General features: G+C 48.8%; 1 protein-coding gene across 1 annotated transcript in view; it reads right to left on the bottom strand.

The window, feature by feature from the left end:
• LOC138467288 (uncharacterized) overlaps positions 1-19722 on the bottom strand; it is a 5113521-nt gene that overhangs the window by 330750 nt on the left and 4763049 nt on the right. The window lies entirely within an intron of this gene.

Below are 19722 nucleotides of genomic sequence, written 5' to 3'. Positions count from 1 at the left end.
TGATTGTGTCAGCCAAGAGCAATTATGGGTCAAAATGACTGCCATGGGATGCCCGGGGGATCTAGTGGCAGCAATTAAAGACCTCTATACCGGGACGGTCCTGCAAGTCAGAATCGATCAGGCGGGTAACTTGACCAGGGAAATCCACACCTATCGGGGTCTGAAGTAGGGCTACCCATTGACTCCCATCTTATATAACATCTTTATCACAGTCATGAAAGAGATCCTAGATCCCCAAAGGTCATGCCCGCCAAGGATTAATGGAACATCCGCGGGTTGGCTCCTGTATGCCGATAACATGGTCCTCTTGGACAGAACTCCATCGGCCTGCAGAAGAAGCTTGACACTATACAGAACTAAGTCGACCAGAAAATCTAAGGGGGAGGAAAAAGAGGTGGCCTTCATGGAAGTAAAACAGCTGACAGTGCAAGGAATGGTGATTGGGAGGAAGTATGGAAAGTTCTCACTCCTCCCGGTGATAAACTTCTACAACCAGAAGGTTACACCAACATTAACCTATGCTGCAGAAGCTTGTCTTGGATTCCCGTGGGAAGTCTGGAAGCGGTTAGAGAGTCGCTTCTGGAAGGTGATCTTAAGACTCCCTAATGCTCTCCCAATGGCAATCATTAGACTCGAACTAGGTTTGCTATCACTACTTGTGAGAGTTGCCTGGAAAGCCCTGACGATCTTTGGCAAATTGAACACCCCAGATTGTCCACCGCAATTCAAAATTATAATGATGAAAAAAGAGGATATGTTCGACTGGCTGTTGAACTTATGGCAAGAAACATGTGTAGAAATACTGTCTAACCTTTGCTGCAGACTGTAATGACAGCAAAATCAAAAGATCCAATTCCAAGACTCACATTTTATCAAGATCGCTCGTTGGCCTACCAAACATAACGCCTCAATACCTGAAATAATTACTGAGTGCCAAATACAGGGACCTGTTTCTCAGATTCCGTTTGAACATACTCCATACCAAAGTAACATTGCATTAGATATCGACTGCCAGAGGACGACCAATGCCGCTATGTAAAAACCAAGCAGAAACAATAAATCATCTGATCCTGTTCTGCCCTGAACTGAGAATACAGAGAACTCTTTCAGTGTATCAAAGTATGAGGAATAGCTTTGGGATTGATGCAGATGCATGATGTGAGGAGCTTTACAGGTGGATCAATGTGAGCAATTCACGGAACCAGGTTAAGTTCCTTGAGCTGATCTTTATGAAGAAGGTTAAAGAAATGGATCTGTAATAGGAATGGCCCCATGTTTATAACCTGGCTTTGTTTTTTCTCTTTCTAATCTACTTGAGTTCTTTGGCTTCATCTTCCTTTTTTTCATTTTCCTTTTACGATGTGAAGTATTGATGGATTGTGTTTTGTGATTTTGAGATTTTATGAATTTTCCTTTGTTTTTAATGGCTGTAATGGAATAGCAAAAGTTTGAAATAAACTAAATGCTAAATCATTTTCTTTTTTTTAAAAGACATAGTAACGTAGATTGCTAGGCAAACAGGTACTTCAGAAAGGAGAAGGGCTTTGAGGTTGATGTAAACATTAGTAGAGTTGGAGCATACCGAGAGGGAGAGGAAGAGCAATCCAGAGTAGGGGAGCGAAGAGAGGGAGAACGCAGAAACCAGAGGGAGCGCAGGGGGCTCGAGTAGTGGCAAGGAGGTGAGCAGAGAATGATCATAATGAGCAAGGGAGAGAGTAGGGAGTGAAATGAACAGATAGGTGGGGCAAGTCCATGGATAGTTTTGAAGACGATGAGAAGAAGTTTGTACTTAGCTCTTTGTTTCATAGATAGCTAGCCAATCTGGTAATGGGCAGATGCTTTTTTTTAGATGCTTTTTTTTTTAGATGGTTTGGCTGTCAATGCTTTGGTTGTCAATGCAATGACTGGATCCCGCAGCAGAGAGAGAGTGGAGGTTAAAGTCACCAATGAGATGGTGATTGGAAGGGAGAGAGTCAATTAGTTGGGAGAGGTGGTCAGAGAATTTACCTATCGTACCAGGTGGCCAATAGAGAGAGCTAATATTGTAACTAAGTCTTCCTGCAAGTAACAGTGCCACAATGCCCCTGGGCTGCCTGCGCGCTATATAAATTTAATAAATAAATAAATAAAATAAATAATATGTATGCCGTCGGGGGCAGTGATTGCGGAGGTAGTGCATTCGAAAGAGGGAAAATTAGCGGGAGATAGTAGAGCAGGAGTGATAGGATGTTTGGAAGATTAAAACAGTCCTACACCACCACCCCTGCCAGTGAGGCAGGGAGAGTTGGTAAAGGTATAGGCAGGGGCATGAGGGGCAGTAAATGTTGTAGAATTAGGGGAAGAGATCCAGGTTTCGGTAAGGGTAATGAGGCCAAGAGAAGGAGAATGAGAAAGGAAGAAGTCAGCGGTAAAGGAGGTTATCTTACAGACATATTGCACATTCCAGAGAGCAATAGAAAGAGAGTGAAATGTAGAAGCATAGCGATGTTGAATCTGAGAAAAGTGGTGAGTTATATGCGAGAAGAGGACGTGCAATGAAAGCTGGGGTTGGATTAGGTTTTGTGAAATGAGGGAGTAGAGGAGCGAGGAGAGGGGTGGCATAGAGGAGAAGAGTTGATGGGGATGGGAAAAGAGCTGAGATGCTTCTGAGCAGAGGAGAGTGCAGAGAGTTGTAGAAGGGAAAGGAAGAGATAGCATGAAATGTGCATGGTGAGGGCAAGGCTGAGATGAAACAATAATGGATACTCATAAGCAAGTAGCAGGACATGCCAAAGCTAAGTCTCACAGTCAAGAGGAGCAGGGAAGAGGACATTTTTGGCAGCCTGACGTAATCTCCCTCCTCCCGCTCCCGATCAAACAAGACAAGCATTGGCGATTTAGCCCAGGCAATACCATCAATCTCCTTAATCCAACATAGGACTTCCTCCCAATAGAATTGCACTCTGGGGCACCCACACCACATATGCCAGTAATCAGCCCTAGCCCTCACCCTCCCCAGCATATAGGGCTTGTATTCTGAAACATTTTGGTTAGTCTAACCGGGTCAAAGTGCCACCTATGGAGGTGCTTGATGGCATGCAACTTGTATTGACTGGAGGTTGAAGTCTTTGAAACTCCCCTACACAGTCTGTCCCACAGTACTGGATCTATGTCAACCTCCATGTTTTGAACCCACTTAGTTCTCAGCTTCTCCATGGACTGCTTCCCAGATCCCACCAGGGCCCCATATATTGCCTAGATTAGTCCTTTCATTTCAGTGCATTTGTCTAAGATGTTTTTGAAGGGGGTGAGGTGTCTCTGTATCAGCTTCCTCCATCGAGCTTTAGTTAGCACCCCCTTCAATTGAAGGTCCGAGAAAACTGAGAGTTTACCAATACCCAGGGCCTCCTCCAAGTCAAGTATATTGATGAAGCTACCCTCCTCCAGACCTGGTCAATCCGCTCCAGTTCCGCCTCAAACCATTTCTGGAAGCGTTCGGGGTCCGGAATAGCCTCCCTAACTCCTGGGAACCCAGAGATGACCTAGTGGAGAGGGCCACGTTGTAACACCTCTCATGTCTGTGCCATGTCGCCAAATGTCCCAAATAGTTCCCACAATAGGGTGCTCCCGAATTCTGCGAGGGAGCTTACCGCCTGGCACCCATAGCCATTCCCCGACTGTGGCCGGGCGCAACTGTAAGTTATCCAATGGAACCCACAGAAGATTCCTATGAGCCCTAAGCTGGACAGCTTTGTAACAAAGTTTAATGTCAGGCAGGCCTACTCCCCACTTTTCTTTGGGCAGGACCCGTACTTCCCTGGAAATCCTAGGTTTCTCCCCCTGCAAGAGAAACCTAGATAGGGCGGCCCTTATTTCCCTGAAGAATGATTCTGGTATCTGAATGGGGCGCATCTGGAACAGATAATAGATCCTCGGGAGAACAACCATATTAACAGCATTGAGGCGCCCCAACCAGGATATTGTTAATTTGCTCAATTTTTCCAGGTCAATCTTAATTTTGGCCATCAGGGGCAGGGGGGCGGGGGATCTAGTTTGCCCCAAATAAATCCCCTACGTCCCTTGGTACATTAATTCCCAGGTATCTGAGCATTCCCAGGTTGACCTGCAAGCCCAGGGATCCGAATATCCCAGCTTCCCCATCCTTCTTCCTGTCCAAACGGAGGAGGACCGATGTTGCCCTATTAATTTTGAATCCTGCCAAGGAGCTGTATTGTTCAATCAGTTGAATTGCAGCTGGTATGGAGGACAGGGGGTTCCTTATGTGTAGGAGTATACCATCCGCATGAAGGGCAACTTTATAGATCTCGTCTGGGTGAATCAGCCTTGGCATATACCCCTCTAACCTGGCCGCCAACACCCCGGTTTAGATTTTGAATGTATGTTTAGAAGGGAGACGGGGTGATACGAACCACACGTCCGGGGGTACCTCCCCTCCTTGTGTATTACTGAAATAATCACCAGGGTGAAGGACTCCAGAGCCCTACCAGTGTTCAATATATCATTGAATAGTTCCAACATGAATGGGAGTAGGACAGGGAGGAACGATTTGTAAAATCCTGCCGAGAAACCATCCTCCCAGGGACCTTTCCCATCGGCAACCTCCACAGAGCCTTCTTGATTTCTTCTTCTGTTATGTGGGCCGCTAGGATACAAGCTTCGACCTCGGACAGTTTTGGGGGGATGGATGTCTGCTAGGTATGTCACCCTCCCCTGATTTGGACTCTGCTTCCTTTTATGAGAAACTGTATGAGTCAAAGGCCTGCTGAATCCCTTCTGAAGAGGACTTGTGTACTTTATCCCTCCCTTCAATTTCAGTAACCCATCTTTCAGCCAGCTGCCATCTTAGTCTAGCTGCCAAGAGTGCATCTGCCTTGTCCCCCTTCTCATAACATTTCTGCATCAGAAATTGCAGGTCGTAAGTTATTTTGTTTGTTTGTTTGTTTATTCATTCATTTTGCAGGGCGCACCGGCCCCTTAGCTAACTGGGCGCAACAGATTACAAGATACAAGGATATTTTGAAATTAGTTACATAATGAGGAGGAATATATTTAACATTTGGTGAGGGATTGTGCATGGATACATATATATGATAGGAGACAAACAAGTAAGGATAACCCGGGTGGCTGGCAGAGGCCCAGGGTAGGTTGAGGAGCTAGCTAGTACGAAATTGATTTGTTAGTCATGGAGGTCGTTGGATCGGAGCCATTTAAGAGTGTTTAGACTAAAGCTGTGTTTGGTTTGATCAATTCTGAGGTCGAGTGGGATTGCATTCCAATACTGGACTGCTTTGACCAGAAAGCTACTTCCACCTGTTTTTTTTAGCCTAAATCTTGGTATCTGTAGGCAGTAGGAGTTGGCAGCTCTAGTGGGGTGGGTTGAGGTTTTTCTGATTATTATCTCTGCAAGGTAAGGGGGAGCTGCATTGTTAAGGCACTTAAAAGTTAACGATGCTGTTTTAAGTGCAATCCTGTCACTGATTTTTAGCCAGTGGTATTCTCTTCTCATATTGGAAACGTGTTCTCTAGAGGGTAGATTCAGGGCTGTTCTCAGGGCGTTATTTTGCAATATCTAAATTTTGTCACTAATGTATTTGTTGGCTCCCAAGTACAGGGCGTTGCAGTAGTCTAATTTAGAGAGTATTAGGGCATTGGCGAGGAGGATACAATAAGCTTGTGTTAGGAAAGTTCAGCATGCCCTAACAAGCTTGCACGTATAGGCCGCGGAGGATGCTAGCGAATTTGCCTGTTTCTTCAGTGACAAGGTGGAATCCAGGTAGAAACCTAGCGTTTTCACTTCTTTGGCTACTGTAATTATGTTGCCATCAATGTTAAAAGTAGAGTAGTTGAGCTGAGTTTTTTAGGTTAGCAGCGGAGCCGAGGGGCAGGATCTCTGTTTTGTCGTCATTCGGGCAGAGGCCATGGGTTGCCATCCATGCATGAAATAATGAGGTATATTTCATTTAGCAAGGCCGTATCAGAGACGAAGTTGCCCGAAAGGGGAATAAGGATATGGGTGTCATCTGCATAATTATTGTAGGTGATACCCAGTCTGTCCAATTTGTCAAATAAGGGCTTGGTAAATATATTACATATTTGGCGAGACGCAAGAACCTTGGGGAACACTGCGTGCTGTTTTGATAGGGTCCGCTGAAGCCGATGTGGAGAAAACTCTCATTGTTCTATTGTCCAGGAATGATTGGACCCAGGTTATGGCTTCACTTGAGAAGTGGGCAGCCTATGCTAGGTGTTCACACAGGACTGCATGATCCACCAGGTCAAAGGCCGCTGACAGGTCAAGGAGGAGCAGCATGGCAGTGTTTCCCTTGTCGTTGAGGTGGTCAATTTGTGTCTTTAGATCAATTAAGGCCGTCTCTGTACCATGTTGTTGTCAAAATCCGGATTGGCGGGAGCCTAGAAGTTGTTTAGTTTCAAGGTAATGTTGGATCTGTAGCTAGGCTACTCGATCTATTATCTTGAGTAGGAAGGGTACCGTAGTAATAGGCCTGTAGTTAGTGGGGATAGCTGGGTCTAATGTTTGTTTCTTGAGTAAGGGTAAAACCCATCACCCTTTTAGGTTGCTTGGGACGGTGTTGGTGGAGAAGGAGGCATTGATAAAGGGGGCTAGGTCCCTTGCAGCATCCTTAATTAGTTGGGCAGGGCAGTTGTCGCCCTTGCAGTTGGATGGCTTCAGGGATGTAATGATTTTTATAGTTTCCTGGATGGAGATTTTGGTGAATTTGAAGGGGGCTAGGCCTGGCGTGCTTTTGGGTGGGTTGGTAGGTTGTGTCTGTCTAGGTGTTAGGGAGTCCTTTTTTTGGCAATTTTAAGTTGGAGTGTTGTTATTTTATTGACAAGGGCATTTTGGATGCCAGTGCACCAGTGTTTGTCTTTAGGTATGTTGTCAAGAGGAGGTATAGGGGATTCCAGTTCCCTAAGAATGGTGAATAGTTCCTTGGTATTGGAACTGGCATTGGAAATTCTCTCAGTGAAGAGGCCTTTTTTAGTTCGTAAGATTTCTTTTTTGTAGTTGTTGGCAAAGTGTTTGAGTTGCAGTTTATTATCGTCTGAAGGGGAGTGTCGCCATATGGATTGTAATTTCCTTTTTTGTAATTTTAGTTCCTTAAGGTGGGGGGTTAAACAGGCATTAAGGTGTGACTGTTGTTTACTCTTGCGTAACTTAATGGGTGCAATAGTGTCCAGAGCGTTGGTCATGGTATTGTTGTAAGTCTCCACAAGTAGATCAGGCTCTGAATTGTTTGCGAGAGCATTGATTGTCGGGAGGAGGAGGAACAGGAGGTTGTCAGGTGTGATTTTCTTTTAGCTCTGGTAGGAAGGGGAGGTGCCAAAACTTTATCTTTGGTGATCTGTTTATCTAGATTTAATGAAAAATTGATTAGGTGGTGGTCTGTCCATTGTAGAGGGGTGATTTTGGTAATGGTAGTGTTTCAGTTCAAATTGGCAACCCAATCAAGGGTCCTTCCTTTGTCATGCGTTGGAGTAAGGACTTTTTGTGTTAAGCCATGTTCAGCAAGCATGGTTGCTATATTATGGGCTTGTTTGTCCTGAAATCACCTAATATTAGTAGTTGTGAGGAGTCTTTAGTGTTGTTGGCTATGAGACTGGAAAGATCCTCCTCAAATGTGCCGATGGGGCCTGGTGGTCTATATATTACATAGATTGATAGGGTGCGGCAATGAGAGATAGGCAATTTGGCGGTGAGTAGTTCGCATAATTAGAGAGAGGGTAGAGTTAGCTGTTTTATAGCAAGGTTAGTTTTAGCTATGATAGCTAGTCCGCCTCCTCTCCCATTGGGTCTGTCCATTCTAATTAGGTGGTAATCGTCCGGTATGGCTAGGGAGATCGCTGGACCAGCTGCTTCGTGCAGCCAGGATTCTGTGACGACTAGGAGGTCATCAGAAGAGATAAGATGTCGGCTATTTCTGCGGCATGAGCCACCATAGATCTGACATTGATCAGGGCTCCAGATACTGTGGTTAAGTTAGGTGTTTCCTGGAGTTTTCTGGGAATAAGTTTGGGTTGGTAAGTATTATTGTCAGATATAGTTAGTCTAGGGACTAACTCAAATTGTGGGGTAGGTGTTTTATGTTGGGCGTTAAGATACTTATTGCTAAAGGCCTTAGGCTTGTAGAGACGCGGTAATCTAGCTCGGAGTATAGTGTTTCTGTTCATGGTAGGGCATGGTACATGTTTGGAAAGGGACATGATTAAGTAGATTAGAGGCAAGGTAAGACATAGCAGAAAGGTTGCATAGGACTTTCTAGGGCACATAGTTGTTTATAGGTACAGATGGTGTATACAAGTTGGGGATGGGCTAGTCCAACATGGGCTAGGCATGTATAATCAAGGATAGGCTAGTCCATGTGGGCATGTGAGAAACAAAACAGGTTAGTTTAACATGGCTGGGTGCATTTATAGCCAAGGTTAAGGCAAGCTAGACGGACCCAGACTGGACAAGTAAAAAGTAAGGACCAGGCTAGTCGAACGTGGGCAGGGCAGTATAGATCAGTGCAGGCTAGACAAGTAAAGGCTAGGCAAGTGTAAATCAATAACAAGCTAGTTCAATGTAGCAGGGCAGTCATCAGCATAACAGGCTAGTCAAGCGTATGCAGGACAGTATGAATCAATGCAGGCTAGACAAGCAAGGCTAAGCATGTGTAAATCAATAACGTGCTAGTTCAACATAGCAGAGCAGTCATCAGCATAACAGGCTAGTCAAGCGTGTGCAGGGTAGTATGAGTCAGTGCAGGCTAGACAAGCAAGGCTAAGCATGTATAAATCAATAACAAGCTAATTCAACGTGGCAGGGCAAATGTCAGAGCAGGCTAGTCAAAACGTAGGCTGGCATGTGAGAAGAAGCAGGCTATTTCAGCGTGACAGAACATGTATAGGGTAGGATAGGATAATACGGCTCAGACAATTCGGGCACATTATTACAGTTAACACATTGTACCATGGCCGTACAGACGATGCATTTGGGTGGGTATTATGGCAGGTTGAATGTAGTTGTGTTTAGTGCCATATCCCTTTGATTTAGCACAGTACTGTTAGCGACATTAGGAATAAATTCAATCAGTTTGCCGCTTTAGACACACAGTGACTATCAATGCAGGGGGAGTCAAAGCTAATTTTCCCTTCCTCCAGGAGCCTCAGCTCCTCTCTTTTACCCCTTGCCTCCAGACTCCGCTCTTCACTTCCCTCGATAACTTATGCGTCTGCCTATCGAGTAATGTTATCTTCTTCCGCAGCCTATCTTAAATTGGGCCTGCTCCCTCTTTCTCCTAGCCCTTCACTGATCAGATTCCCCCTCTAGGTGGCCTTCCCTGCTTTCCATACAATTCTTTTCTCCACCTCCCCTGTGTGGTTGGTGTGGAAGTATTCCTCAATTTCTTTAGTCATTTCTGAAAGATACACAGGGTCTCTCCACAGGGACTCATTACACCTCCACCTCGAGCTCTTGGGGCACATTCGCCCAACCCAAATCGACCGTTAATATGTTGTGGTCCAAACCGGTGATAGGGCGAATCTCTGAGCTCAGTGCGCATCCTCCCACAGGTCACTCGAAATATACCATGGGGGGAGGGGGCAAGTAGAAGATGTACCCCCTTTCCTGCTGGTGGAAATATCGCCATATGTCCCTCCACGTATAAACTTCCATTGTATCCTTGATCTCCCCGTATCCAGGCCTTGGCGCTTCTTGTTCACTGGGAAGCAGCACCTGCCTATCTAAATTAATATCAGCCCAGATATTAAAGTCCCCTCCCAGAATAAGGTGTCATGAGCTCTCAAGCATTATTTTTGAAAGGGTGGACTTCAGGAATCTTAGCTGTCCCTGGTTTGGGGCGTAGATGATGGAGAGTGTAAAACAGACCTTCTTAATGGTGCTCGAGACCAGGAGGGCCCTCCCCTCCATGTCAGACTGGATCTTAAAGACCTCTTCCTTAAGTGTTCTGCTTATTAGGATACCCACCCATGCTTTTCTTAGAGGACTCGATCCCTAGTATTCTTGGACAACCGATCAAACCGGATCCTCCGTTCTACAGTAATGCACCTAGTCTCCTGTAAGAACAGGATATCCAATCCAGCTCTCCGGAATTCCCTTGCCACCAGAGACTGTTTTGTTGAGTTCAGCCCTTTAACAGTGAGGGTGCCAATCCTCAGGTGGTCAGTCCGTGCTGCAGCCGTTGTAACTGCCATCATACAACCCCACTACTGGAGGACCCTCCTTCCTACCTGATGAGCCTCCATGTGCCAGTTCGAACATCTTCGAAGAAGGATAGCCCAAAAGGAGCAAACCTGTACCAGTATTCCCATTCCCTCTCCCACTTTACCCCTGCCCCCAATTCCCCAAAGGCGGCCAGCTTTCCCTAGTTAGCTTCACAAGGTCGAAACTGGACCACCAGTTGGACCCATTCCAATGGATCCCTTCCAAACAAAGCACGTACTCTAGAGCCCCACACATCTATCCCCCCTAAAGAAAATCACATAAAACTATAACTCCAAGTCCCCCGCAGCTTCCACCCAGTAATGCCATGCTTCTAAACAAAATGAGAATCCTGCATATTCAGCAGACTCCATCCGGACCCCCCACCTTTGGTCCCTTCAGCTTGTGTGAAACACAACCGGGGTGTCCACTGCCAATTTCTACACCAGTATCATTTCTAGTCTCTGCTGCAGGTGATGCGTTTAGCTTTCTAAACTTCTGGGATTCATTAATTCTCTGTCTCCTCAGGCCTTTGACACTCCATTGTCCATCACCTGACCCCTTTTCTATTGGATCTGGGGGGTTGCGGCTTCACCCCCTTCTCCCAGGAGCTCCCTTATGATTCTGTGAATGTCCTCCTCAGTAGACACTTTGTGTTTGTGTCCGTCAACCTCAAACGTGATGGAGAACGGAAACCTCTGCCTGTATTGGGGCCCTCTCTCATTGAGCCACTTTGTGAGCGAAAGGCACATTCTTCTTTTTGCCACAGTCAAGGAGGGAGAGATCCAGGAAAGTCGTTACTGTAGCCATACAATGTATTACCAGGCCTTTCTTCCTTGCTTTCTCAAGAATCTTGAGCTTGTCCGCATAGTTCTGAAAGCAGACCAAGAATGACTTTGGCCCTCTTGCCGAACCTCCTGCTTCATGTATCCTCTCCATTTTTTTGCTTCATCAATGGAGTCGTCTTCAAAGATACATTTTGTAACTTCATGTAAGGTTCTTGTTAGGACCAAATCCAACTCCCCATCTCTCTACGGAATTCCAAAAAGTCTCAGAATATTGCGTCTTTCACGGTTTTCGAGGTCATCCATCGTCAGTATAACCTCAGCCTCTCTTCTCTCCATTTCGGACATGCAGACATCCATTTGGGTCTCCAGGGTGACCTGGGAAGATTGGTTGGTTGTGCTCCAGTTCCTCCAATCTCTCTTCCATTTTGTCACTTCTATGGGTAATTCTATCCACCCTTCCTCCAATGTCAGCCCTCATGTTTCTGATCTCTTCCATAAGTGCTGCTAAGCCTTTTTTGGTCGCCACGGTCTCATCTCCCCCGGAAGACATATCGCCTTGTGTGGGGTCCGCGGAGCCAGACCTCCTCGGTACGTATTCAAAACTGCCTAGTTCCGACCTCCAGTCCATGTACCAACACGGACAGCCATGCGTGTCCGGGTCTATATGTGGTGGTCCGACCTTGGATCTGCACAGCTTCCCCTTAGTGTTATTGGGGCCTTACGTCCCTTTCCTGCCTCCTGGGCGGATAGATAATGCGAGTCTCTGGGGTGTCTCAGTGTAATGCTTAGTCCTCCGTGCCTCTGAAGCTCCAGGCAAGAAGGCATCTTGTCTGGGGGGTCCCACTTATATCACAGGGTCAAATCGAGGCCGCTGTGGCACCGCACGGAGACCAATACCACCCTCAAAGTGGCAGACCGCCCGCTTAGGCACTTCTTCAACTGGCAAGCGGGCGACCGGCCTGCCAATGGGGCCATTCCCATCACCCAGATAGTTACAACGCAAGCCAAGAATGCCTCTCCTCCTGAATCCTCCGGGGCAGGGAAGCGGGCACACACCCCTGGGTAGGGGGTCCACACCTTCTCTCCCACTGGTGTCACCACTGCCCTTCCTCTCTCTGCAGTGATGAGGTAGGCCCAGTCCTGCGGACCCACCTGGCTCCAAGAAGGGACTGCCCCGCCACCTCTGCCCTCGGGGCTTCCCTGCAGGTGTTTGCAACCATGGGCCAGGCACCTTAGGTCTCGAGGCATAGCCCGGGGGCTGGATCAGGCACGCTTTACCCCCAGACTGCTTGCAGAAGGCAGGCCAACAGCTCTCCTTTGCCTCGCTCCCCATCGCCCTCCTCAACTCAGCCTCTTCCTTTTCAGGGGGGGGCAGGAAGGCAGGCACACGCCCTGGGTAGGGGGCCCACACCTCCTCCCCCCACCAGTGTCACCACAGCTCCTCCTTTCTTTTCGGTGCTGCGGAGGGCCAAACTGTGTTCTGCCTCGTCTGTCTTGCTTCCCTTTGCCCTCCTCCACTCCCCAGGGGAGCCACGGGCTGCGTCAGGAAAAATCAGTGGGCGCCGGGTACTGGCCTGGGATCAAAGCTGAAGTTGGCTGTGTGCCCTCACCAGTAGCTCTTATGGGGGGGTCCTCACCTCCCTTCCCCAAATTGGAAGGCCCTAGGGAGCGTCGGGGGACCGAGGACTCTCACCTTCAAACACAGCCTCTTTGTCGAGGCCCGACTCTGCACCTGGGTCCCCAACCGGGCGGGAAGGCTGCCAACCATTCCCTCAACACATCCCTCAGGCGGGATGATTCACTTTCTCTTTTCACCGCGGGATGTCGCCCGGCCCAGCTCCGTCCGCCCTCAACCGATTTCTGCAGCAATTGGACCAGGGGGACGCTCTGATGTCCCGGGGTCACCTGCACGGGGGTGGGTGAAGTGGGGGCTCTAACCACTTCTCGGAACCGTCAGAGCGCTCAGAGGACCATCATCCGCGCTCCCATGGTGGACGTCCGATGGATCCCTTTTAAATGGTGGGCCCAACAGGAAGGGGAAGATAGGAGGTGTGCAAGCCACCAGAAGTGGAGGCTGTAGCATCAAGGGTGATGTCGGTCAGACAGGAGCAACAGGCTACAGCATTGATGTAGCATTGGAGCTTGAGGTGTACCAGAACAGGTTGTGGGGTCACCCTACATAATCACTTCTAGAATAACTTTAAAAATTATGTAATGGCAGATTGAATTTTTCTTTAAACAATTCTCTTTCTGAGGAAGTGCGCTATCTCTCCCAGAAGGAATGGATCTAGCAGAAGGGACAGAGTGTGGAAAGATGCAGGTATTATGACCGGAGGCGGATGTTACAGACGTCTGAACAGTCTGAATATCATAGAGTAGGGAATGAAGGAGAGCTCAAACATGGATGTGCTGTGGGAGGAACACTCTAACATAGGTTATCTTATTTGCCTCATGGTACTCAGAAAATGGAGATAGTCACCAGTGAGTTACACCGTGACTGTTCTCCCTTAAAGGACCAATGTATGGACAGCATATCACCTACTGGCCTCAGAGCATCCTCATATGCAGTAAGACCTTGGCCCAATGCCCTTGAGGATGATTTTTTATCAGTCTTGGAGTCTATGCCTTCTGCTGCCTGTCCTCCATTTTGACAGAATCCATGCTCCTTGGATGTTTGTTTGGCATTTTGTGAACACTCATGTGAAGCAGGTGGAGCAAGACATTTGTGGTTCCCCTTCTGCAAGGCCAGAAACTCTTCGGAGGAATGCAAGCCAACACTGTTTGGAAACCTGCAGATTTAGGACTGTAGACAGGATCTTTGCAGTGTCTGTACCACTGTTGCTTAGCTCAGAGGACCTCAGGTGTGACCCCAGAATGGGAGGAGTTCTGATAAGGTCCTTTCATGCCATCCAGGGCGATGCCTGGGTATATACTAGACAGGGGGTTCCCCAAGAAAAATAAATCTGAGGACTGGGATTAGCCTGGAAGAGAAGTACCTTGGGGCAAGTGTTGGTTTCGGGGTGGGCCCTCAGTTCGAGAGCTCGGATTGCACCTTTGTGGCACGACAAAAATGCCTACGTTAGGAATAGGTGTAACCGAAACACTCCCTACCCGTGGAAACACAGGGAATATCTTCTTGTCGGGGAGCCTGAGGATATACAAAGAATCGCTGTTCTGAATACTTCAGTCAAAGGCGGGTGAAAAATGATCTTACACAGACGCAGCATAATAGGCCATCAGACAATTCACAATTGGGCCAAAAATCCTCAGGCTAAGGATACGTCAAACAAACAACATGCAGAGCCATGAAGGCAAAGGACAATCGCATTACACACAGTGGACCTCGCTACTCGGGGCATAAACACAACGGAGAAAAAATGTAAATTACCAATAACTGTAGCACAAAGGTGCACCACCAATATTGATGCTCCTGCTATGTCCACATGGGGAAAAGGAACTGGCAGTTGTGGGCAGGAACATGCAGGAGGGAGATGCTACCCAGGAGAGTGGCCGTACTTCCCAACGGCACTATGTTTTTGTGTTATAATCTCATACTTGCCAACCCCACAGATTTAGGCAATAGGCTACTGCTTTTTAAGCAGCCCTACTGCCTACAGATTTGGGTGACAGATCCTACTGCTTTTCACAGTGGCAGGTAATTTATGTGACTCTAAGGCAGGCTGCAGGACAAAGCATGCAACACATTAGTCTGTCTGTACAGTGGACTGGTAGGTGATTACTTTGCGCTCCAACCAATCCACTGACCTGACAGCTATGTGACTCTGTCCTGTACTCTTACCGGTACAACCCTTAGGTGAACTACCAGTGAAGGCAAGTGGCAGAGCGTAACACCATCACAGAGCATCTGCCTATCAGACTGAGTGGGGTATCAGTCTCCATGACATTCAGTGTTCAACTTGTACTGCAGGAATACATTTGTATTGCCTGGGCTGCTGCTACAGAGCAGTGGCAAACGTTGCCTAACAGCTCTGTGTGCTTACCTTCTGTGTAATTGAATTTGGTGTTAACTTACCATTCAGAATTATAAATGTTTAACATTTGAACATCTTCCCATGTTGTGCTATTTGATGGGTTGTTTATTTTAGAATTCTTCAATGGTGCCAACAATGTGTCTTTTGTATTTTCCTGTGATGTCATTGTTAAGCGAATTATTATTTTTGAAACTTGAAAAATCCTACATCTTTTTGGTCACAGAATGTTGGCAAGAATGCTATCTATGCTGCTCAGTGACATTCTGCCACCCTGGCTGCCCCATAGGACAGATTGTCCCATAAGTATGGAGAGAAAGGGATACGGGTTTAGGATCATATTTTTGTTTCCTATTTTAAACATGATCTGAGGCAATTAGCATGTTGCATGGATATTGAATCGAAAGCATTTCCTAGTGGTACATCATTTATCACATTGTATTTGTGCTTTTTTAGTAAAATCAAAGCAGCCTATAAATAAAGACCACCATTTATACAGATGAAACAATGTGTAATCAAGTATTTTCTACAGTGTTCTTTTAACTTGCAGTTGGGAAGGTAATCCAAATCAGGGATAAATCAATTATTCGCTGTTAATGGGCTACTGTCTCTTTAAGAGCCAGATAGATCGATGTGGGGAAAACCATGTGGGTTGGGACGGGGTAAGAGGGAGGAGGAAAGGTTGAATGGGGACTTCCGTTTATGTGCGTTAATAAAGAAGACGTGTTCATGTCCCTCTGCGTGTCTTCCTTATTTAGTTAGGCCCTGCATAGACTAACAACTGACGACGAGGCTGTTTCAGAACACCGAGGTCCTCCTCCTCCTTGTCGCATGGGTGATCCTGCTCCTGTGCGTCTGGCCAGCTAATGCAAGCCGGCTCCACTGCAGTGCCCGATTCCCAGGCCTCGCCTCCTTCCTCCTTAGCGTGGGCATCCCAGTGCCGCCTCCCTCCCCCATGTCTTGTTCCCTTGGGCCTACCCCCCCCCCTGCCACTCACTTGTGCCTTCTCGAGCATGTAGCGTTTGGTCAATCAGAAATAACACACAGACAATTTGTAAAGTTGGAAGAGTTAATGCCACAGCAGCTTTATTTGCATAAAGTCTTGGAGTTATCTTACAGGCGATCCGTAATTCACCACACCACAGGTTCTTCTACGCCGTGTGCGGCTGCCTAGGTATGCCCCGGCCCACCCCCCGCCTCCTTCCATACCGTCCTCGTCCGGTGGACGCCTCAGGTTGAGCCCGGCCCTTGCTAGCAACCTCTCCCTACCCCTGGCCAATTCAATGTTCCCCTTGCGTCATTGATTGGACATGTGAGAAACTTGCATCATTGATTGTTAATTTTCACACTCCCCCCTTTTTTCTCTAAGGTACCCGATTGGGTAATCCCCCACCACCCCCCCGACACCCGTCACCATGTCCTGTGTCGGGTTCTAGGTAAACAGGCAGCCACCCGGTGCCCCGCTATTATACAGGTTTCTATACAGACACCATCACCGGTGTCCCAACACAGCACATACCCCACATACTTATACATTCTGGCCGTCACTGTCTTCCGGTGCGGTCTAACACGTTTCTGCCTGCCTATACAGTCATCGCTTTGCAATGTCCAACTGTCCTAGAGCCCTTACTACTCTGATCTGCCCCCCCGTCCCCCAGCTGTGCCGCTCCTACTGTAACCCCCAATTTATCCTGCCCCCCCCAGTTCCACCTTCCGCCTTGCTGTCCCCTGGGCGGTGCTTCGCCGAGCCCCCCCAACACTTGCAGAGCCCTCTCCCCCCAGGCCTCCCTACTAGTCTAGCCCAGTGCTCCCCCACCCCTCCTCCTCTGTGGACCCTAGGCCTCCCCATCCCTATCCCTAACTCGCTCCTCCCCTCTCCAGGTGCCAGGTTTCTTAGCGTCAGGCCAAACCCCCCGCCCGACCTTTCTGCCCCTCCAGATCCTAGGCTCCTTTACTTCCCCGGGACACTCTTCCCAGCCCTGTTCTTTCGTGCCCCGTCTGTTACCCCCCGGCGTTGGTCCTTGCCCCCCCTTTTTCCTTCCTTGGACCTAGTTCCCCCCCCCAGTTCCCTCTGCTCGCCTTCCAGCCCCGTCTTGGTCCCCCCACCTCCCCCTCGTGTCACCCTCCTTCTGTGAAGACTTCCCCCTACTGTTCCCTCTTGTCACCCCTTGAGCCCAATTAGTTGACACCCCACATCCCCATTTGTATCCTTCCTTCCGTTATCCCTACCCCCCACCTGTTTCTTTGGCAACCCGACTTGTACCACCATACCTTCATCTCGGACCCCCCCAAGGTCATTTGTAGACCTTTGGTTTTCACCTTGTTTACCAATTTTCTTTCCACCCCCCACCCCCCGCAATCTTGGGTTGGAAATGGCTTCCAAGTCCCCTAAATCCCTCCCCTTTTTCCCCAGGGCCTCCCCCGAGTCTAGAACTCCTGGGGCGCCGAAATATCTAATCTGTTGGCTGAGCATTCCCCTATGGGCTTGCCAGTGCTTTGCTAAATCGACCTGTGACTCCTCCAAGACTCTCTGCTGGCAACCAGCGGCGGAGAGTTCCCCCCAGCATGCACAGTACGCTCCCCAAGTTCCCCCCAGCATGTACCGGACGCTCCCCATCCCCCCTTTTTTTCGCTGGACGCCCCCTTGGTCAAGCCCCCTCCTGGAGTGACGGGGGGAGGGGTTAGCCCCCTCCCCCCCAACGGGGCCTGACACCCCATGTGCGTGAGCTCTGTTTATGTGCAACCTGCATTCTTTAGGGCCTCCCTCCACTCCAAGGACATCAGTGCGGATAAGTGTGTTTTGTCCCCCCCGAAATAACCGGGAACCTTTAGAGTAATTAGAGGGTGACGAACCCAAACCATGCCTCTCCCTCTCAGGAAACCCCCCATCCGGCAGTTGGTCTTTCTCCTTGCCTCCTCTATCGCCCCGTGGCGTAGCGCCCCCCTCCACACCTGCCTTGGTATTATCTCCAACCACATCACTTCGCAACCCTGGAAAACCACCCCGATCCTGGTTAAAAGTGACCGCAAAAGCTCCGTCAAAACCCTTCTGCCTTTGTCCACCAGGTCGTTGCCCCCTATATGTAGCAACAAAATGTCAGGCAAAGGGTGTTGCTGGGCTGCCTGTTCCAATATGGCCGATAGTTGTGTGCACTGGAGGCTGGCCTGGTGATCCACCTGATCTGAGTATTTCGTAGGCCCGAGTTGCCGTCCCTAAGAGCCGTCCGTGCCCTGGCCGGCGCCCTGCCCACGAAGGAGTGTCCCACGACCCATACCCTGGTGGCTTCTGTGGAGACATGAGAAGTCATTATGATTAGGAAGGTACTAGCTCGGTGCACCCCTGAATTCAGCCATCCCCCCACCCCCCCAAAGCCTGTGCTGACCCGTTAGCGAACATAAAGTTTATATTTGTCAGAATCCCACCTCCCGATCTTTTTGATCATGTCCTCGCCCAACCCCTCCCTGCTCGCTGTTGTAGCTGCGCCTATGCGGAATGAGTGGGTCGACTAGTGTGCCGGGTTAATACCGGAGCTTGCCAGGGATGCCTCCAGCACACGTCTAAATTGGAACTGGGTGAGTGGGACTCCATCCTCATGCGTGAACAGATATCCCGCCCCCCCCTGTTCATTAAATATGCTGCCATGTTTGCGACCGGGCAAAAAGCCTCTTGGCCCAGTTTTGCTAAAGCCAATTCGCAGCCCTTGCCCCGTTGGTCTGTTTTGGATGACCTTATCGTGACAAATAGCTTCTCATTAACTAACTGCACATCCCCAATTAACAGGGCCCTGTGGTCGTGATCAAGCTTTGCTTTTGCCACCAACTCGCTGACCCTTAGTGCCCCGAAAAAAGCCAAGGAAAAACATGCTTTGAACATAGTGCTTTCGTGCTGAGAGTAGCACACCCTTGCAGTTGAGGTCATGACCTTCTGTAGTAGTTCGAAATCGATGGGATTCCTCACTGTAGCCGGTAGGGGAGGCCCCCCGTCCCTATCCCAACCTTTCAATGCCGCCCTCACCAGGAAGCCTTTTGTTTGGTCGCGGCCACCTGCTAGTTGGCTGTGGAATGCCACTGCGCTAAGGTGGGCCGCCAGCCATGACCTTGTTTTGCCCGTCCCTTTAGCCCATAGCACAAAACTGTCCACCCGCTCCCCCTCGCTGGCTCCCGCCAAGTGCTTGGTGACCTCAAGGAAAGTGCTAAAGTTGGCCCAGGTGGCGCAGCAAGCACAAGGTGGCAGGGCATCATGCAGAATGAGTGTTTACCGCCTGTACTACTGCCATATTATCAGACCATACCACCAGTCGCTTATTTTTTAATTTGCGCATCCAAATGTGCAGTGCTGCGACCACCGGGAGTAATTCCAGTACGGTGATATTTTTACAAAGGCCCTTCCTGCTCCAACTCGCAGGCCAGTCGCCCCGGCACCATTCCCTCCCCAGGATGGCCCCAAATCCTACCCGGCCTGCAGCGTCGGTGAACAGCTGTAGCTGTGTGCACGCCGTCCAAGGTGCCTGCCATAAGCATACCCCATTGAACCCCCTCAGAAACGCGCGCCATACCTTGAGGTCCTCTTTCAAGCCCGACCCCATGCGTATCTTGTGCCAACCCTTGGCCTTGCCCCCCGCTGCTGCCGCCAGTCTCCTCGCAAATACCCACGTGTCATCGCAAAGGGTAATCACATGACTTTTTCTTTATATTAAACCCTTGTGAAAAAACAAAACTGCTG

Source organism: Ambystoma mexicanum, chromosome 4q, assembly GCF_040938575.1.
Source record: "Ambystoma mexicanum isolate Mex_15411 chromosome 4q, UKY_AmexF1_1, whole genome shotgun sequence".
Lineage (NCBI taxonomy): Eukaryota > Metazoa > Chordata > Amphibia > Caudata > Ambystomatidae > Ambystoma > Ambystoma mexicanum.
This window is presented reverse-complemented; position numbering and strand designations above follow the sequence as displayed.